The following is a 22,213-nucleotide window of genomic DNA, read 5'->3' as shown; positions in this document are numbered from 1 at the left end:
CAGTTCTGGAGAACAAAAAGCCAGAATCACACAAAGCAAAACAGAAATATGGACCAATAAAGCTGGCTCAGCCTTTAGATGGGACCTGGTTACGAAGTCACCAAGATCAACTTTATCAAGGCCCAAGATCTCTGGAAATTACAAAGTCTTCCACTTCACTCTGGTTATAAGGCTTTCTTGAGAGGGAAACAAAAAGTCCTAGAGTCCAGCCTTCCTTACATGGACAAAGTTTCCTCCAGCTATGTACCTGTGCTTACATGCTAGTCATGGTTGACGACTCCTCCTACTTCATGCCTTCACCGCTGTTGTTCAGTTGACTCAGGTCTACTCTTTACCTTTCAGTCTTTGCATGCTTCTCTCCATTCTTGCTTTCTTAGAAATTTGGATGGCTCACTCTGATTCATCTTTTCCCATATCCACAAGGATTATAGAATTCCAAAGGATTAATGAACCTAGAAAAATCTAATAAATACAAAAGCTTTGGCAAAATAAGTTTCTTTCATCTGTGGCCTTGAATTTAAGACTTATGTTTGGCACAGTTTCATGGGATACATTTGTTCTCTGAAAACATTCATTGTTTTCAGAGCAATGTATTGCCATTAACAAAAATACAGAAAAGTATCCTTGAAGCCATTTAGTTATTCAGCACAAATCTAGGGAGCATTTGCTGTGTATCATGCATGAGTGAGGTATTGTAAGAAATATGAAGATAAGCAAGACATCAAGAAATATGAAGATAAGATGTCCTGTCATCAAGACAAATTTTATCTGGTAGAGGAAACAAGATTCCTTACTGCACTAGCCACTATAACATGGAGTAGAAAGTTTCAGCAGTGAAGAAATCGTATCACCACTTTGCTGTTGTGCTTATTAAATAAGATCATGTATGTAAAATTAACTGCTATGGAAGGCCAAAGACAAGCATCCACCCCCTCACTCAAGATACAGGGACCACAAGCTGAGTGGCAGTGGAAGTGTGGGTGACTAGGAGGAGATCTCAAGAAGCTATATGTGACATAATATTTCAAAATGCATCCAAGACAAAAAGTTTCCTTAAAAATAACATTTTTTCCTACCCTTACATCTCTCCTTACTCTCCTGCAATTAGTCTGAAAGGCCTTGCTGTTTCCTAGAAACCTGGCCTGTAATACAGTTAAGAATCCATTCTATGGGAGAAGTCTAGAGTCACAAGGTTTAGGAGAGGAGAAGACGGTCCCTTTGAGAAGGTAAGATAATGGTTTTGTGCTTTGCTTGGGAGCCCAGAATGTCAAATACTACCTCTGCTTCTGACCCAGAATGCATAGAACAGGAAGGAAGGATGTTCATCAAAACTCAAGCTCCAGTAAGCTCCGCCCCTAAACCCCAGGATCAGAGCATCTTGGGATCAGTGTTCAGCAAACATCGTTCCATCCAATGTGTGTTTCCTTCAGCTGCTGGGTGGAGTTCATTGAAAACAACGAACCCTGGGCGGAGGGACACACTACAGCAAGTCAAAGTGGGGAGTTGTTTGAATGTGACACCCACTCCCCTCCCTGTCTCTTCCTCCCTCTTCTATCTACATGCAAATTATGGCTTTCAGTATTCAGGCAGGGGAACTGAATGATTTAGTTCTATTTGTTCTTTTTTTCTTTGTACAATTTCCACACTTCTGCATCGAAAAAAGGAAGCTCTAGAGGTAGCAACAAGCGTTTCAATAGAAATTCATCTATCAAACATTCTTCACAGGCATTTCACATCTCCTACGGTCTTGGCAACACTCCTCTGGGGTTCATTCCATCCATCCAATTTTATGGATGAAGACTTAAGACTCAGAGAGAACAAGGGACTTGCCCACACTGACACCATAATGGATGATGTGGGATCCATTGCATCCATCCAAGTTTATACATGAAGACTCAAGTCTCAGAGAGAATAAGGGACTTATTCACCATAATGAGTGATGTGGCAACTCAAATACCCTAACTCCAAACTTTACATTCCATTTTCTATACCCCAAGACCTCAGCTGTGGTTTGAATGTGGTTTGTCCACACCAAAACTCATGCTGAGACTTGGTTCCCAATGTGGTAAGGTTGGAGGGTGGGCCTTTTAAGAGGTGATTAGGTTATTTAAATAGATTAATATCTTTCACCAAAGATTTGGTTAGTTCTCTCAGGAATGGATTAGTTCCCATGAAAGTGAGTTGTTGCACAGAGAGATTGCTCTCATGTTTGCCCTTTCACAAGACTAGTTGCCCTTCTGTTTCTCTGCCACATTTTGATACAGATGCAGCCAGAAGCCACCAGATGCAGCTACTCAATCTTAAACTTCCCAAGCTGCAAAGCCATGAGCTAAATAAACCTCCCTTTTTATAAATTACCCAATCTCAAGTGCTCTGTTGTAGCAACATAAAATGGATTAAGATAGCCTCTTTACTGAAAACATCATGATTCCAGTTAATTGAGAAAGCAAATTGAGCAAGCAGGAAGTCAATTCCTGAAGGTAAAATAACTCAATAAGTCAAAAATTAAGTACTCATTAATGTAATATCAGTTAAAGGAGACCGCAAAAGAGGAATATAGGAAGTCTTTTGGGACAATAGGCTTCAAAAAATTCAAAGAAGATATAACTGATTCTAACTTATTTATCCCCCTCACTCCTATCTCAAAGACCTTGGTTTTTCTTCAAAAATATTTGTACAAAAAGCACTCTTAGCTAAGAAGATTGTTGCAAGCAGGCTGTGTAATTTCATGCCTTTAAAAGAAATAATCACAAGGTCATCCTTTTTAAGAAAAAAACAGCTCTTTGGATTATTTATGACAAGAGCCACCATGAGCTGAGAGCCTGCTCAGGTCCAGGCACTGTTAGAAAGTCCATCGTTGGCTCATTTGTTGAGGAATGCGGATGGTTTTTTGCTTCTTCTCAGTAGTCTCTCCACTGAGACTGTGGAGATGGCTGCAATTAGGCATATCCACTGTGAGATGGCTGCAATTAGGCATATCACCTAAGGGATGGCAGGTCAGAACAGCAAAAGAACAACAAAACGAGCTTTGTCCCTAGATTCTGGGACAGAATCTAGAAAGGAACAACTATCACCTGAGCAGCCCCAAGCACCTGAGTCCTCTAAAGAAGACTTTCCTCTAATGTCAATGTAAAATCACTGAAGCACCATTCCTTACCAGCCAAAAGAAATTCAGTGCCCTCATAATTATTTCTGAAAATTCCTTTGGGTAAAAAAAAAAAAGATGGCGATTATCACCTCTTGCTCGTCGCTCCAAATTCCAGCTAAAGTTACTATACTGTCTGGGGCCTTCTGGGCACCTGCTCTTTCTGGCTGCTGTCCCTTCCCTGCACTGCTCTACACGGACACAGCCCAATCTCACATCCTTTGTTCCTACAATATTATTAACTCAAGTAGTAATCACCTAATATTGGACTGCAAATATCACTAAGCTTAGAGTTCCCATCTCAGATGAAGGGTCGCTCTCTGACTTTAGGCCATCTCTCTCCTAGGGCTTAACCCAGGACTGGGTCCCTTCTCCCTGCACCAACTCCTTCCCTAATGTGTTAGTTAATTTTATTTATCAATCTGATTGGGTAATGGGGTATCCCAGATACATGGCCAAACCTTATTTCCAGGGTGTCTGTGAGGGTGTTTCTGGATGAGATTAACATTTGAATCAGTAGACTGAGTCAAGCAATTGTCCTCCCCAGTGTTGGTGGGCTTCATCCAATCCACTGAAGGTCTAAATAGAATAAAAGACTGGATAGGAAAGAATTCTCTTTGTCTCTGTCTGACCATCTTTGAACTGGGACATTTTCTCCTGCCTTCAAACTCTGATTTAGACTAGAATGTACACTATTCGGTTTCCTGGGTCTCAGCCTTACAGATCCTGAAACTTCTCAGTCTCCATAACTGCTGAACAGTTTATAATAAATTTCTTGCACATCTTTTAATTTGAAATAAATAAAGCTTGTATTGTTTCTGTTCATCTGGAAAACTCAGACTAATGCACGTACCCAGTAAATCTTCTCCTTTCTAACCCCCTTCCCTCTTCTCTCCTGAGTCTGCCCATTGCAGGGCAGAAGGAAAGACACAAAATTTTCTATAGCTTTATTATGCAAAGGAATTTTAACATCGTATTTGTTTCAGTCCTTGGCACCTAGACTCTCTCTGGGCCTTCTTATGGAAAACAAGGGGTCTATTAGGCTGTTTTCCTGAATAATTGAGTGGCTCTCTCTCCAATCATATTTTTTCCCTTTACCCTAGCCTTAAAATTCAGGCAAGAATATAGCAGTCTTTTGATTGGTTGATTTTGTCTTTCAAATTAGCACCCTTTATTCTCCACTGTTAACATCACTCTGTCAGAGGTAAATAATGGTAGCTACCCCTTCCTTAGGATTTTATTAAATGCTTTTCTAAACATTGTTTCAGATGCTCTTCACATAAATAACTATGTGAACCAGTTATTATCATCTCCATTTTATAAAAAATACAAACTTAGATTAAGTGATGGCTAAGGTATTGCAGTTGGTAAGGGAGAAATCTAAGATTGACTCTGGGACTTTTGACTATGAGGCCAATGTTTTTTTCACTATGTATAAGCTTATTAGTCACACACACTAACATGAAAACTTGGAAATCTCAGAGTTGGAGGACATGGTAGAGACAATATTTCTGGATCAGCTACCAATATAGGAAATTTCTCCACAGTGTCCCAAATCATACAGGAAATATCTAGGCGGCCAGTGTGTATGGAGTTCAGTGAGTGAAAGGAATAAAGAGAGAAAGAAATCAGAGAAGTGGCTATGGCCAGATTAAGTAGAAAAGGCAGTATTTGGATCTTCCTGAGTTCCCTCCCAGAGTGCATGAATTTCACCTCTGCTCTCTGCACCCTGCAGACATGGAGAGAGAGAAAAGACCTAGACAAACAAGCATCAATAATCTCGGAATACAGACAACCTGGATATTCAGCTGTAGCAGTCATAATTTTAAAGAAAATTGGTACATCCATTTTTTTAATGTCATCTAAGTGGAACTTAAAATGTAGAAATCTTGCTGTTTGGATGTGTGATGTAATTCAGAATTGAAGGAAAAAATGATGCCTCCCTGGGGTCAAAAGAAACTCCGATACACAAGTTATTAAAAGCCATCCCTTTTAATAGTCTGAACTAAATTCTTCCTGCTGTCGTTTAGACCATTCCTTCTTGTTTTATTCTAACAGAAGGTAATAAACCAGGTATTTTCCTTGTAAAATACCCTCTGAGGAACTGCATTTCCAGGAGAAATTCTGCCAGGTCACATATGACAAAAGAATAGAGCAGCCTGGTCCCAACGCACATCCCCAGATGCTCACACAGTCACACATGTGCATATACATACGTGCACATGCAGAGACAAGCAACAATGATTGCCGGGCTGTCAGGCTGGGTGCCATGCATTTCTCACAGCATGTTTTCAATGATGCACATAGCAATCCAAAAAGTGGAAGAGCTCTCCTCCAAGCCCAAACCCTGACCTTCCCCTTCCCCACACACCTACCCTTCCACTGCTTCTCTGGCAGCACCACCCCTGCTGCAGGTGAACAGCCCAACTGCTCAAGGTCACCTGACCTTCACAAACACCATGAGGGAACAAATCTCCACATGCACACTCCACCCATGACCAAAGTCACAGGGCCCCATTGGACATTTTCTTCCATGCAGATGTAAAGAGTCCAGAGTCTTACCCAAGTCACTGGGAATGTTTACTAGTCCTCTGATCATCACACATTTTCTTCCAACTCCCACACTTAAAGTCATTCTCTTTTCTTACTACTTTTCTCTTCTTTCACAACCAGGTGTGCTGGTACATTTGTGCCTCTTGATTCCTTTTCTACCCTTTTCTGTCCTATGAGCCTTAAGAGATCAACACCCTTGGGGAGGCTGTGTCACCCAGGCTCCCTTGTCCTCTGGTTTTACGTTGAGTTTGACTGAGAGGGACAGCAGCAGCAGGAGAGACACCAAGGTGTTTTTTTCCATGTCCTGGTCCTGCCTAGACACTGCAGCTCCTGCTAAGCGCCCCCTCAATGTTCTTGTTAGGTTTCTTAACACTATTTCCTCTCCGGGTTCCTTCAGTCCTGGAGGTGGTAACAGCTTCATACTGTTCCTGGTCTCTGGGAGCATCAGCATCCTAGGTTGATTTCCTTAATTCTGATCATACGGCTATGCGTAGAGGTCCTTTATTAAAAGCTTTTCTAGAACCTTATTAATATACCAGACCTAGTCTATTATCAGGTGCTTTAGTTCCTAAATGAAGGTGATGACTTTTCCCTTGGGTCATGAGTCCAGTCCAACTGTCTCATTTCTAAATAGTCACATTTACAAACAACAGGTCAATGTTCTCAAGGCTCCACCCACATGATTTCTTTCCTGTAGTCCTGACACTCAGCTTCTTCCTGAATCTAAAATTATTTATTTTTTCAAATAATATTTACTGAGGACTTAAGGATATCAGCCACTGTAAATACAATAGTGCGGAAGACACAGTCCTTGTTTTCAAGTGCTTGCTTTCCAGTGAAGGAAACAAAAAGGGAATAAACAAGAAAAATATTAGGAAGAAACAGAAGAAGAACAATGTAACTCAATAGAAGGGACAACTAATGTAATCTTGGGGAACCAAAAAGTAATGCCCAGTGCGAGATTTAACAAATAGGAAAGTACTCCAGCCACAGTGGCCCATGCCTGTAATCCCAATCCCTTTGGGAGGCCGAGGCAGATGGATCACTTGAAGCCAGGAATTCAAGACCAGCCTGGCCAACATGGTGAAACCTTTTCTCCACTAAAAATACAAAAAGTGCCAGGCATGATGTCAGGTGCCTATAATCTCAGCTACTTGGGAGGCTGAGGCAGGAGAATTGCTTTAACCCAGGAGGAGAAGGTTGCAGTGAGCCAAGATCCCATCACTGCACTCCAGCCTGGGAGACAGGCGATACTCTGTCCCAAAAAAAAAAAAAAAATAGGAAAATATGATACAGGAGAAATGTAACTGTTAAGACAGAAGGAAACATGAGCAGATATTCTGAGACAACATGGCCCGGAGAACTGAGAGTGCACAGCAAGGATAGTGTAAGACAGAGTAAGAAAAACGAGCTGGGGAGAGAGGAGGCAGATCACAAAAGCTCTTAGAAGGAGTTGGACTTTATCCAAAGAGCAATGTGGAATCATTGAAGGGTGTTAAGATGAAAAATACCACAATTATATATTTTGAGAAGAAAACTCAAAAAGTAAAGTAGAGAATAGACTGGAGGGAGCAAAACAAATCGAGGCACAAAATGGTGGTGGCCTAACCTAGAGAGTTTCAGTGAAGATGGGAAGAGGTGGGCAGGATTATGAAACACATCTAGACACTGGGATCAATAGGATTTAGCTATGTTCAGGATGTATGAGATGAGGAAGATGAAGAAATCGATAGTCACACCCAGACATGGCTTAAGCAAGAGTATGCTGGAACCACTCCCAGTGATGAAAAACCCAGGGGAACAGAAGGTCAAGGGTTAATATCCCCTCATTAATAAAAGAGATGACTAATAAATAAGATATTTCCTAATAAATAAAAGCAATTCTGCTTTGAGGTCCAGCCAGATCTCAAACTCCTTGAGTTTGAAGGCGATCACTCGTCTCATCAATCCAGAATTCCTATTCTTCTTACCCACCACCAACCCCCACCTCTGAGCTGACACTGAACGCCTGCCTTCCAAGTCCCAAGAAGCAACCGTTTCCCCATATAAATGTAATTCAAGTTCAGTTCGTGACTCTAGCCAAGGTGGTGACCCCCAAGTCCCCTTTAACATTCGAGTAGGGATTATTTTCAGTAAGCTGTAGCCAAACGAGTAAAGATAAACATTCCCACCTGGAGGTGAAATCAATCATGTATTCAGCAAGTGAAGGGCTCCTGCTTGGAGAGTAAAACATGATGGAAAGAAGCAGCATCTTCTGCTAAGAGCAGGTGCACCTAAGCTAACAAATACTCCCACCCCCTTTCCCATTGAGTTTGAAACCCTTTCCCAAGGCTCAGGAAAAATCTAAATCAACCTTCCTTCAGCCAAAGCCAAATCCCTGCCAAGAGAGTGACAAACGTGTTCATGGACCAAAGCTGAGTTTTCAGCTCTGCTATTCTCATCAGCTACACCTGTGACTGAGCCCTTGCTCTCTCCCCAGTGACAGCAACCAGCTAAGGAACACACAGGACTCATTAGGAACTGGACATCAGTGTTCTCTGTCCTTCTTGGCCAGTGCCTCTTATTCACTTCACTTCAACATACATTCACTGAACACCTATTATGTGCCAGGTTCTGTGAATAGCTGTTCGTCTAGAAAAAATATGAGCAAAGTTACTTCTGCACTTAAAGAAATAACTATTTGGAGGGGAATAAAGACATATACTATATCATCATAATATAGTGGATAAGTAGTGTATTCTAAATGCTAGGGAATACAGGTGAGGAAGCAATAAATCCTTCCTAGAATGATGAGAAGTGAGGTAGGGAACATTAAAAAAAAGTAAAAGGAGGGGTGAAATGAAGAGCATGGCAAAGGAAACAGGAAATGAATGTGCTGTGGCTGGAGCCTGGGGCTTCATTTGCCATGGTGAGAAATGGGCTTCAGCCTGTAAGCACAGGGAAGCCCTGAGCACAGACAGTCTCGGTTTATAATCCTTAGACCATGGAATGGAGCCACTCAAAGGGTGCTCTGTAGACCTCACCCACAGATATTAGCCCACCAAGGTAGGCAGCAGAACTGAAAGTGGGCCTTTAGAAACTTCACATTGACATGACATTCAAGCACGTGATTGGTGGGCTCATATCAGTATGAAGACCAGTTTGGGTGTGGTCACACTTCTTGAGTGAGTCTCATATGCTTTGAGCTGGGAGCTGATATTGCTTAATGGCAGATTGAAATTTTTTAAAAAAAATATGTAATTCTTGTCCATAGGTAACTTGGGAAGCATTGTTCCAGAGGTTCCTCAGTTAGACTTCATAATGTCCTTGGCATTATTTGTAAATGTAAAATTGTATTTGTGTGTGCTTTCTTTCTCAAGAGAGAGCCCATAGCTTTCATCAGATTCTCACATAGATACCTGATCAAATGCTTTAAGAGAAATTGCCTTAGAGATCATCAAGAATGCAGTGGCTCATGCCTGTAATCCCAGCACTTTGGGAGGCCAAGGTGGGCAGATCACCTGAGGTCAGGAGTTAGAGACCAGCATGGCTAACATGGTGAAACCCTGTCTCTACTAAAAATACAAAAATTACCTGGGTTTGGTGGTGAATGTCTATAATTCCAGCTACTCAGGAGGCTGAGGCAGGAGAATCACTTCAACCCAGGAGGTGGAGATTGCAGTGAGCTGAGATATTGCCACTGCATTCCAGCCTGGGCGACAGACTGAAACTCCATCTAAAAAACAAAAAAAAAAGATTTCTTTTGTGTGTTAGAAAGAACCTCCTGGGCATTAAGAGTAAGGAATGGTCCACACACATGGACAGTTTCATCCAGCCCTTATTCAGCAGATACGCTGCTGCTCCAGCTTCCCAGACATCACACCACATGATGAGCACCATGGAAGTTCCTCTCCACAAATGTGCTCAGAAAAGAGCACAGTTATAAGATGCTCTTCCCTGGAAAAACAGCAGAAAGTCCACTTGGAAAAAACTGATCCCAAACAAGGAATTCAATCCAACAATATTTATTGAGAACGTATTATAAATAAAAGGCACTATATTAGGTGAGTTGGGATCATTCAGGGAACAGATTGGGGAGGGTGGACCAGCCCCCAAAGGGATGGCATTTCTGGGAGCTCTATTCTAATTCACAGTGTTACTTAGAGGTGATCTTGGTTTGAATTTCTCCAGAATAGGATTGAGTACTTCTTGAATTGCCTGTAAACAAGATTTTCATATTTTTTCAAAATTTCAATCTGCCATCAATCAATACTAGTTCCTAAATAGTGATCCCAGGAAACACTATGAGGGGTGTGGAGAAACGAAACATGGGGGGAAAAAAGGCAGACCAAGAATTGGTCTGTAACTGCCCTATTAGGGCAGTTTTCACTGAAGCTTAATTCTACTAGGAATTCCGGAAGTCAGTATAGACCAGCACCTCAGAATTATTGGAACTAAGGACAAAGGAGATAGTTATTTACACACAAGCATGTACCAACCATTAGCAAGGGCTGATGAGCATGCAGGTATTTGGGGCTCCAGCCTTACGCAGTGGAGGTTGAAGAGCCATTCCTACAGTGGTAAATTCCAAGAAGATATGGGCAGAGCAAGGACAGTATTTGCTATCGGGCCCTAAACTTTTGAATGCCTAATTCATTCTTTTGTTCACTTATTCATTCATCCATTTATTCATCATCAATGTAATATGTCTCCTCTGCCAGGCAAAGGAACTGGGCGTTATGTAAACACAGAACTTCAGAATTGAAACTGACCTCAGAGTTATTTGAAAATGCAATTCATTGGGCCTGACCTACAGAAGTTTTAATGCAATGGATATGGCATGGGTCCTGGGAATTTGCATTTTACCAAGCACCCCAGGAATCCTTGGACTACACTTAAAGAAACTTAGAATCTAATTACAAGTCTTTCAATTTATAAATAAAGAAAATAAAAATCAAATATAATGATAATAAAATTCCTATCATTATAAGGTTTTCACACCTTTTTGTGTCTTCGCTTTCACTCTGCCAAGATCTTTCTTCCCTCCTACCTCTTGGTTGCTTATCAAATTATTACTTATCCTGAAAGACCCAGTTCTGGCATCTCTACTTCTAAGGAATTTAATAACACATATCTTTGCTTATTAAACTCCTATTACATAATTTTTTTGTAGCTATCACCACATTTCCTTATAATTATTTTCATATATGCACATACCCTCCACTAAAAGTTTTCAGGGTAACGTTTATGACTTACTCACCTCTCATCTCCAATAACTGGCTTAAATGCTTTCTTGATCCCAACAAATTAGATCTGATTGATTAACCTGGATCATAGAACGTTATACCCATCAGAGAGCACAGGACATGACTTACATTAGCTCCAACTTGAGTAGTGTGACCCATCTTATAGCCATGAGGGATGCAGGAGGAGACACAATGATTAAAAATCACCTGGATTCCATGGAAGTTCCCTAGAGGAAAGTGACATGCTGTCACTGGAAGAAAGAGGCAAAACTCTCGAACAGCAATTGCTCTCTGGAGCTTAATTCTACTAGGAACTCCAGAACTCAGTGTAGACCAGCACCATGGTTCTGCCACTTATAAAATGAGATCATTAAAGAAGTTTTCAATCCATAAAGTTTTGCATGAATCTAAGTATCACGCTATCTTCACGTTTCCCTTCCAAAGAAACTAGATGTAGCATTACCAGTGTGGTAATGAGAACAAGGAGGGGACTACAGAAGAAGCCGTCTGAAACATTTTTTTCCATGGGTGGAAGGTTGAAATGCTTTAGAGCACATTAAACAAATTTGTAAAAACCCAGATTGGGCTGCTACCCACTTAATTATAAAACTGTCAACACCATGATATCACTCATCGTAACTCTGGAATTATCATTTATAATGATCTCTACAGGCTGGTCAGTTTCTTTTTATACTACCAATTCCAAGGCTTTATCATTTATCTTTCATATTTGAAGTTTCTTTGGAATACCTAACAAGTGCCATAGGGGGGTAAAAAGAAAATCCAGTTAATTCTCAAAAGATTGCAAATAGGTGAGAGCCTGTACCTGCTTCTTTGGCTTCCTTTCCACATAATATATGCTTGTTACACCCTGTCTTAGTTATCCTGTGAAGGGCGGGACTCCCAGGCAGAAATAGGCAACGTAGAAAATGCTATAAAATAAGGTCTCACGTCTCTTTCTTTTCTCAACACTGGGATCTTAAAGAGCAAATCTTACTTAGTCCTAATATGTTCAGGCAACTCCCTGAGAACAAACACCTTGTCTCTCTGGTTTTCTGTTATATAATCAGTTTCTTATATGGTGTCTGAAACATAGAAGGCACATATTAAATCTATCAATGAAAAAATAAATAAGTTAACAATTTCTAAAAGAGTTATTTCTTTTACAAAAGAATTAAGAAAGAAAAGCATTCTAAAAAGTCAAAAAACTTCAAGTCATCAAGAGTACCTAAAATATAAAACTATATAGCACTACACACACACACACACACACACACACACACACACACACACACTATACAGATGCAGCCCTAGGTTGACTGGTAAACCACTTAAGGCAGGGGTCCCCAATCCTGGTCTGTGGCCTGTTAGGAACCAGGACACACGTTACAGAGCTCCTTGTTGCTCTCATTACCGCCTGAGCTCCACCTCCTGTCAGATCAGCAGCATTAGATTCTCATGGGAGCATGAACCCTATTGTGAACTGCACATGTGAGGGATCTAGGTTGCATGCTTCTTATGAGAATCTAATGCCTGATGATCTGTCACTGTCTTCCATCACTTCCAGATGGGACTATCTAGTTCCAGGAAAACAAGCTCAGGGCTCCCACTGCTTCTACATTATGGTGAGTTGTATAATTATTCATTTTATATTACAATGTAATCATAATAGGAATAGAGTACACAATAAATGTAATGTGCTTGAATCATCCTGAAACCATCCCCCTTCCCACCACCCCATTGTCTGTGGAAAAATTGTCTTCCATTAAAGAAGTCCCTGGTGCCAAAAAGTGTGGGGACCACTGTTCATGAAATTTTAACTAGGAAGGGAGGTAACATGTGGCTTGGATATGCATGTCTGTCATCTTCTAATCTATTGTGATATTCTGATGGGCTGGATGCCATGATACGTCTCATGGGCCAAGTGAGACAGGCCACCCACCAGCTTGAATCAGAACTGACTGCTATGTGCATTGATGAGACTTCCCAGATAATAATCTTGTCACAATTCAAAGTTTAGTCTTTTTCCCTTTTTATCTTGTTACCTTTAAAAAAAAAAATTGAGTAACCTGCTCTTTGGAGAAAATTTATTAAGTGGAAGTAAATAAAGGTAGGAAAGGTGCTGTTTATTTGATCTTTTGTTTGCTCAACAAATAATTCTGAGGACTGTTCTAAGTGCTAGGGATATAGTAGAAAATATCCCTAGCACTTAAAACAGTCCTTGGATTAGGATACTTTATTTTCTGCTGTATTCCTAGCAGTTACAATGATCCTCAAATTAATTAATAATTAATAGATCTAGTAATCCATTCTAATGGATTAAAAACTCTATCCCTAGGGAGCTTATATTCTAGTGGGGAAAGTAGGCAATAAACCAGTAAACAAATCCAGGTCTAATAAAGGCTAGGAGGACAAATTCTGAACTTTAAAAGGCTTAGGGTCAATTTAATAAAGGATCCCTGGGGAAGCCCTTCTACTCAGTTGACATGTAGACAGAAAACTGAAGGAAGTCATAGCACTAGCTGAGCTAATTTCCAGGGAAAAGCATTTCAGCCAGTGGGAACAGTAAACACAAAGGCCAGAAGCAGGAGAGCTTCTGAGATACTTCTACATGAGAACCATGTAGGAGGCCAGAGTGATTGAAAGTTAGAGGCAAAGTGACTAGAGATCAGTGGGTTAAAGCTGGGGCTTCTAAGCCAAGGAAGGACTTTGACATTTACCATAAGAGAGACCAAAAGCCTCAGGAGGATTTGGATCTACAGGATGGTCTCATTTTATCTTCAAGATAATCCCTTCTGAATTTGTACACTAAGAGACTGTAGAGGTCAAAGGCAGAGAAAGGGCCTCCAGCTTGAAAGCTATCAGCATAGTCCAGGTGAAAGGTCAGTAGTGGCTTGGACCACAGTGCAGCAGTGAAAAATTAAACTTGCAAATGCACATAAGGCACTTGGCACAGTGTCTGGGACAAAAGAAACCCTTGATACCCACAGCTGCTATTATTAATCCTGTTATTATCCTATTTTACTGCATGCCTAGAACTGGAGATACAAATCCCACAGGTGAATCATTGGCCTTCTGGGGCCTGAATGAGCCTGCCACTTGCTCTCCCTTATAGAATTCTTAGGTCTGATTTTGGCTGGTTAGAAAACTTTGCTTGGTAGTAATCTGGTACTGATAACATTCTTGGAAAGGACAGCATCATTGTGTTTCTAACACAAATTAAGCACAGGACCCCTGGGGATCTGAAGGTTTTCTTCTGGGCTGTGTGTTTCTGAGTGTGAGTGAGTGTGTGGGTTCTGTCTTAGGCAACTCGAGCTGCTGTAACAAAATACCGTAGACTGGATGGTTTAAACAACAGACATTCATATTCTCAGTTCTAGAGGCTAGAAGTGCCAGATCAAGGTGCCTTCAGATTCTTTTTCTAGTGAAGACTCTCTCTCTTCCTGGCCTGTGAAAGGCCAGGATCTCACTGTACACTCACAGTCTTTTCTATGTACATTTGCACAGGGAGAAAGAGAGGATAGCAAGCTCTCAGGTGTCCCTTTTTGTAAGAGTATTAACCCCATCATGAGGGCCCCACCCTCATAATCTCATCTAGACCTAATTACTTCCCAAAGATCTCATCTCCAAATACCACCATATTGTGGGTTAGAGGTTTCAACATATAAATATAAACACAATTTGCTGAGAATAATGGTTTCCAGCTTTATCTATATCCCTGCAAAGGACATGAACTCATCCTTTTTCATGGCAGCATAGTATTCTATGGGGAGGGACAGCATTAAGAGAAATACCTAACGTAGATGATGGGTGATGGATGCAGCAAACCAGCATGGCAAGTGTATACCTATACAGCAAACCTGCAATTTTGCACATGCACCCCAGAACTTAAAGTATAATAAATATTAAAAAATAAATACAATAAAATAAATAATAAATAAATAAATATAGACACAATTTAGTTCATAGCAGGTGTACGCATCCAGCCAAGGACTGTCACAAACACCCAGTAACTAGCAACACCTGCTTCTGTATGTGCTTGCTTTTGCTGGTGTAACCACCATCCCTGACTTCTCTGTTCTCTCCCACCTGTGGAATTCCATGGAGTTTCACTCTCCACACACCTCATTATCCCTTTGCCATACATGCTAATTCAGACCTGGATAGCTGGAAAAACAATCCACTCCTCCTTCCCGCTTCTCCTGGACTTCTTAGCTGCCCCATTAGGGTGGGGATGTGGTTCTACCTATTTGCTGACTCACTTTGATATCTTCCAAATGTTCTCATAAACGTTAGAGAACCCATCTGGGGTCAGGAGAAAGCTCTTAGAGTCGAGGTTGCTTAACTGAATGTCATGTGTGATTAAGGAAGACTGATGACTTGCAGAAGTACTTGCTGAAAGTTAATGGTCTCTGGCTCTGGGTAGAGGGAGAGAATGGTGTTCCTTTTAAACCATCCATCTTTTTCAAGTGAGTTCTCTTCCCCCAGTGAGCTTTTGAAAGCCCCTCACCCCGGTGAGTACGTTTGTTTGTTTGCTTGTTCTGCAGCAAGTCTTGCAATGGAGCCTTTGAGAGACATAATGAAATGGGAATCAATGTAGTACTTCTCTCTGAAAACAGCCTCCAGCACCCATCTAAAAGCAGAGAGGAGGAGAATGCAATCATCAGATGACAAAATGGGATTCATCTATCAATTGTGACATTGCAGCTGTGGAATTGTGATATATCATGGGATTTGAGTCAGAAATAATTGAGCTGCAGTCCTGGTTTTATTCTGCGATCTTTTAGCTGAGTGATTTTTATTACTTGAGACGCCTTGAGTCTCCGTTTCCTGATATTTTTCACAGATCTTTACATGCGCTTCATGTGCACGCAGTGCACTGGTGCAGGATTCCATGTGTAGCATGTGAGGTCATAGGCTGGTGGGCGGTCTTATCCAGGCAGACACCACAGCACTCTGTCAGCACTGGCGGCTGCTTGGACTTCATTCTTATATACTCCTGTACTTGATTCTTAATAGTAACAACATTCAATCTGTTATCAGAATTCTTCCCACAAAGACTTCAGGTTTTATTGCTAAATTCTATCGAATATTCAGGAAAGAAAAAAAAATCAACCTTATAAAAACTCTTCCAAAAAATACAAGAAGAATAAACATCACCTCGCCCCCAACTCATGTTATAAGGTCAATGTAGCCCTGTCACTAAAATCTGGAAACAATGTGTAAGAAACTGTAACACACACCAGTGTTCCTCAGGAACTGCCTGTAAATGTATGGGCCCAGCTATTATTCCCTTTCACAAGTGGGGAAAGTAAAGTGTGGAGCAGATACAGAACCTTCCCAAAGGCACATAGCTAAAAGGTGGCAGGTCTAGAATATCAACCTGGGTCTCTCGGACTACAGAAGACTTGCTCTTAACCAGTATGTTAAGGGGCCCTCCTTCTACTAACAATGCTTATTGAACAAGTTTGAATTTGACCTTGGGAAGGTGAATGAGGGAGGCAGCCTTCTTAGGCCATGCAAGTGACAGCCTCCTGAACTTGAGCATCGAGGCTCCCTCACCTATTGTAACCCCTGACCTTCATGGACACTTTATGTTCCCCTCCCTGCCTGGCAGGGATTTGCTCACCACCAAAAGCTGCACACTCTGTTTTAAGATCCACAGTCCCAGTCAGTAAAACCACCAAGGTCACAGTTGTTCGAGTTTTAATCCCCCAGAGGCTTTCTAGAACATATGTTCTAGAAAGACCCAGCTTAAAGTCAAATAAATACTGAGGTGGTTTGACACATGGCCAGTGCATGTCTTGCTCATTAATGAAATGGGGTCCTGCAAGCAGAGAAATGGGTGTGAGCAATTAAGTAGAAGCAGCAGGAGTTCCAGGCTCATGGCGCCCTTCCCAGCCTGGCTCCTCGTGTACTCTTCAGCAATCCCCCTTGAACCTCAGAGGGAGAAGGAAGGGATGCTGGCTGAGGTTTATGGGGGCTCATTTCACAGAATTTCCCTACTGGCCTGTTCCCTGGTTGTCACCCCAAACCCAGACCTGTGCCCAGAAAATGAATGGCTCCTACTCTGTTCTACCCAAGTCTGGGGCAGTCCCTCCCAAGAACAGATTTCTACCCTCAACCACATAACCTCCACAACATATCAGAAGTGACTTCAGCTCCAAAAGCCAGTCTCATTTATCCGCTCACAGGCAGAGGTCAGAGGGCACTTCTTTTACATCAAGACTAGACATTGTCCCTAAAAGATGAGCCCTCTGAAATCTAAAACCAGAAGGGAATATCAAAATACCACTGAGATCCTTCACTTCCTTGGTTAGGTATATTCCCAAGTTACAAATGCCTAACAAACATATATTAAAAAGTTCAACATCACTAACTATCAGGGAAATACAAATTTAAATCACAATGAGATTTAAATACAAATTTAAATCACCTTACTCCTGAAAGAATGGCCATAATTTAAAAATTTAAAAATTATAGATATGGGCCTGGATGTGGTGAAAAGGGAACACTTTCACACTGCTGGTGGGATGATAAACTAGTATAACCACTATGGAAAACAGTATGGAGATTCCTTCAAGAACCAAAAGTAGAACTACCATTTGATCCAGCAATTCCACTTCTGGGTATCTACCCAGAGGAAAATAAGTCATTATATGAAAAAGACACTTGCACATGCATCTTTATAGTGCCATAATTCATAATCACAAAAACATGGAACCAGCCTAAATGCCCATCAATCAATGAGTAAATAAAGAAAATGTGGTATATAAACACCATGGAATACTACTCAGCCATGAAAAGGAACAAAATAATGGCATTCACAGCAACCTGGATGGAGCTGGAGACCATTATTCTAAGTGAAGGAACTCTTCAATGGAAAATCAAACATTGTATGTTCTCACTTGTAAATGGGAGCTAAGGTATGAGGACACAAAGGCCTAAGAATGATATAATGGACTTTGGGGACTTGAGGGGAAGGATAGGTGGGGACTGAGGGATAAAAGACTACACATTGGCTACAGTGTACATGCTTGGATGATGGGTACACCAAAATCTCAGAAATTACCACTAAAGAACTTATCCATGTAACCAAAAACACCTGTTCCTCAAAAACTATTAAAATAAAAAAACACTGAGTCTCCATGGAATTCTACAAGATCCCAGAAAAAAACTTTTTATTCCCTTATGTATTCCTGTTATAAACATTTACTAAGGACCCATGCTAGAACTTTCTCCTAGCCTTTAACTTACCTTTGTATCAATTCTTAGAAAGCACCCCCTTCCCCAGGCAGGTGCAGCCCAGCACAAGGGTGTGGCCAGAGGAATTGAGACTCACTCCCTAGTACCTAAGAATCTCATTCTACCACTGCCCCTGTCCTAAGCAGTCCTACACAGTTGCATCACCCGCCAGCCTCTTTACAATGAAAAGCATTTGAGCCCAAAACACCTAATCAAACAGCAAAGGCAGAACCTCATATGCCCACATTAGCATTTCATAGAGAAAGTGTTGAGGAAGTTCAGAGAAAAGAATATCATGAGGTTGGAATTTAATAACAAATTGAACAGAAGAAACAGGAACTGAACTGGATATGGTAACCAGCCTCCAAGAGGAGCCGATTCCTCCTTCCTGGTTTTCAATGACCTTTGGAGTGCTCCTTCTTATTGAACAGGGCTGACTTGTGTTGTCAATGGGACATGCAGAAATGATGCAGTGTGACTTTCAAAGCTAAGTCATAAAGGCTATTAAGGCTTCTGTATCACTATCTCTGAATTCAGTCACTCTGGGAAAAGCCAGCTAACCTACTGTGTCATGAGGACACTAAAGCAGCCCTCAGAGAGGCTGACATGGCCAGGAACTGAGGCTTCCCACCAACACCACATGAGGGCACCATCATGGAAGGGAATTCCCCTGCCCCAGGCAAGCCTTCAGATGACTGCAGCCCCCACTACATCCTGACTATTCTGACTACTCCCTCATGAGAGCCCCTGAGCCATGGTAACAAAGCTGAGCCACTCCCAATTTCCTCATGCAGGGAAACTGTGAGGCAATGAGTGCTTATTTTAACAGGCTAAGCTTTGTGGTAATTTGTTACATATCAATAGGTAACTAATGCACTGGGCCTTAAGGAAGTCAAAGGACTTCAATGCTCATAAGTGGTCACGGGACCACTAAGGGTCTCCTTGGAGAAGACTGGCAGTAAAACAAAGGAGAGACATACTCAACATACCCACCTGTTGGAATAGAAGCATGCCTTGCACAAAGGATGAGAAGTCCTCTATTTGAATATCTCTTAATAGGGTGAAAATTCTCCTGAGGGAGAAGAAACTTGGTTTCTAACTGGAGCATCTCCAGGCCCTCCCCCAGAAAGTTGGGCAAAGTACTTCCATAGCACACCCAGGAATCTCCTGCCTCTAATTTCATAGCAGCAGTTTGAACAGGGAAGATAGCTTAATAACTTCGAAAAGAACTCAAATGCAGAAAAAAATATGCTCTATGCTACAAAAATGGTCAGCCCTGGGTACTAGGATGAGGCAATGAAGGGCAGGAACACGATGGGGAGGAAGACATTTACCATTTGCTTCTGAGAATCTGTATTGTTTAAGTTTTCATAACAAAGGGGTAAAAACAAATATATTCAATTCTACTCTAGTCAGCACATATGATTCTAAACTTGCTTTAAGAATGCAAAGTCAAGAGTAATGGGTAATTTGGTCAAGATCACTAAGACTGCCTGTCTCTTCCCCTTTATATTTGGGAAGGCTATGTCATTTTTTCTGAATGAGAAAGAAAGAACTCCTTCTTGCCTCCAGAGTAGGGACTCTCCAAAAACCAGTTTCCATGCTAATGGAGGAAGTATAAGAAGAAGGGATTCTGTCCTCCAGAGATCTACCAATGGGCAGAAAGGGGAAAGGGGTGTTTGCTTCTTACAGACTCAAAATATGAGCTTGCTTTGCTGACTCTCAGTTCTCAGTGGGGGATTCCCAAAACCAGCTCCCCAGCTGGGCCAATGAGGAAAGCTCTTCTTTTAATTCCCAGGGGACCTGGATTCCCAGGGAACTGTTTAGAAATCACTTCTTAAGTCGTATCAAAAAGCCTTCAATTTCATATTCAAATATGTTTAAATATGTTAATATATTTAATATGTTTAAATATATTCAGGTGAAAGAGTATAACCCCATTTTAAAGATTGCATGATAACAAGGCAAGAGAGCTGAAAGTTCACTGTAGTTAAAACTGAGGAGATGCACTTTATGTAAATGTAAGGGACATTTCAGGATGAAAGCTATAACCTTAGGACAACTGATCCTAGTTACCAGAAACACCACTAAAGGAAACTGGAATCAATGAAGTTTGTTCTGAAGTCTGCAGGCACACAGTCCAATCTAAAACTTTATTTTTCTCTGCTTTGACGTAAGGATGTAAGAAAGTGGGGATTCAGAGGTGGGGGTCTTAGGAATGCTAATATACCATTTCCATATGAAATTGTTTAAGAGTGTTCTTAAAAGACAGAATAAAAGGATGGAAGAAAAGCTGCCATCACCCAGGTGTCCAAAGCACCATGGCCAAACTGTGCCTGAATTTGCATCCCCAAGATATTTAGAATCCAAAAAAATTTAGGCTGACTTAAGCTCCACAAGACCTAAAGTCAAGCAAACATTAGCTTAGAGTCTGAGATGGAGAACGTGGAAAATATTTAGGCAAAAATAGTCCCCGGTGTCCAAATTTATTTAAAGCATGTCCTCAATCATAGATGCCTTCTAAATGTATAACTTAATGTTTTATTCATGTTAACATTTTTAAGTTAAGCTAGACTATGGTATGTTTTTAGTTTATTATGACAGGAAGCCAAGTTTATTTAGATCGCACATTATTGCCTAGTCACCCTTGTATAGCTGAGAGGCAGCTAAGGGGGAGAACAACAGACTACAAAATGCAGCAACGTAAATACAAAGAGAGAATCAGCACAGGTCAACATAATGGAGATCTAAGGTATGGGAGAATATGCCAGCCATACCCCAGCCTTGTTCTTCTCCTTCCAATTTTGTAAAGACAGAGAGATCACATTAAGGCAACTCTCACCCCGCAACCATTCTCCATATCTGCACAAGCTTAAAAGTACTTAGTAGCCTCAGAAACCAGCAGGGAGACATTCAATTGCCTTGTGGGAATGACATAATCCTCAGTAGATTTATACATGGAGGGAATTGTGGCATCAGCTATTTCACTACTGTCCCAATATACAAAGCAGTTGTAAGTAACTCTCAGTTCTTGACATGTGCTCTTCACTGAGTGGTTTATTACTATTAATTAATTAATGACAGATTATATGATTGTCAAAATACTCACTGCCCCTCCACATGGGCCCATCCCTATCAGAGGGTTATACTCCCCACCCCAGTGGCATCATCTATGGAGATGTGACTTGCTTTGGCCAATGAAATGCAAGTGAAAGTGATGTGACTCTGGTGGCTTCTGACAGAATTTTCTGGTTCTGCTTCCCTCTTGCCCATCTGTCACGATACCAGCAATGCTTATCACAGAGGCTGCTCATCAGCCTGGGTCTCCACATGTAAAGCCAAAGCCAGACCAATGATAGAAATGCACAATGAGCCCGAAATAAAACTAATTAGAAGTCACTGAGACTTTTTTAAGTTGACAAATAAAAACTGTATGTACTTATGGGGTACAACATGATGTTTTGATCTATGTATATGTTGTAAAATAGCTAAATCAAGCTAATTAATTCATCTATTACCTCATACACTTAGCTTTTTGTGGGGAGCACACTTAACTTCTACTGTCTTAGTGATCTCAAGTGTGAAATACATTGCTATTAACTGTGGTCACTAAGTCATACAATAGATCTCCTGATCTTCTTCTCCGTATGTCACTGAAATTTAGTATCCTTTCACCAGTATCTCTTCAATCCCCCAAACCCCACACTCACGTCCTGGTAACCATCACTCTATTCTCTGCTTCTACAAGTTTGATAAGTCACTGGGATTTTGAGGTTTTGTGTTACCCCAGCATAGGGTAGCCTAACTTGTCTGAAATGTAACCATAAACCAGATGGATCCCTGCCTTAGCACACTAAGAAAGGGATCAGAGGGAACTAAACACCTGCTAAGCCAAGTACAATTCTAATATGCAGTGTATAGCTCCCTCCTGAATAACAAGACACAGCACAGTCAAATATCGAGAGCCTGTGGACTCCTTAGGGAACTGTGCAGCATCTCCTATCCTTCAGACATTCTTTTACAATGCTAATAATTGTTGCATATC

The 22,213-nt window shown here is 41.2% G+C and overlaps 1 long non-coding RNA gene across 5 annotated transcripts in view; it reads right to left on the bottom strand.

The window, feature by feature from the left end:
• Positions 1–22,213, bottom strand: part of LOC144579768 (uncharacterized) — a 656,332-nt gene that overhangs the window by 432,202 nt on the left and 201,917 nt on the right. The window contains exon 4 of one of the 5 annotated variants that reach the window (XR_013528135.1): positions 9,272–9,413. The exons of the other annotated variants lie outside the window; for them this stretch is intronic. This is a non-coding gene — a long non-coding RNA (uncharacterized LOC144579768). The remainder of the gene's footprint in view (positions 1–9,271; positions 9,414–22,213) is intronic. 5 annotated transcript variants of the gene reach the window in all.

Source organism: Callithrix jacchus, chromosome 16, assembly GCF_049354715.1.
Source record: "Callithrix jacchus isolate 240 chromosome 16, calJac240_pri, whole genome shotgun sequence".
In the NCBI taxonomy this organism is placed as follows: Eukaryota; Metazoa; Chordata; class Mammalia; order Primates; family Cebidae; genus Callithrix; species Callithrix jacchus.
This window is presented reverse-complemented; position numbering and strand designations above follow the sequence as displayed.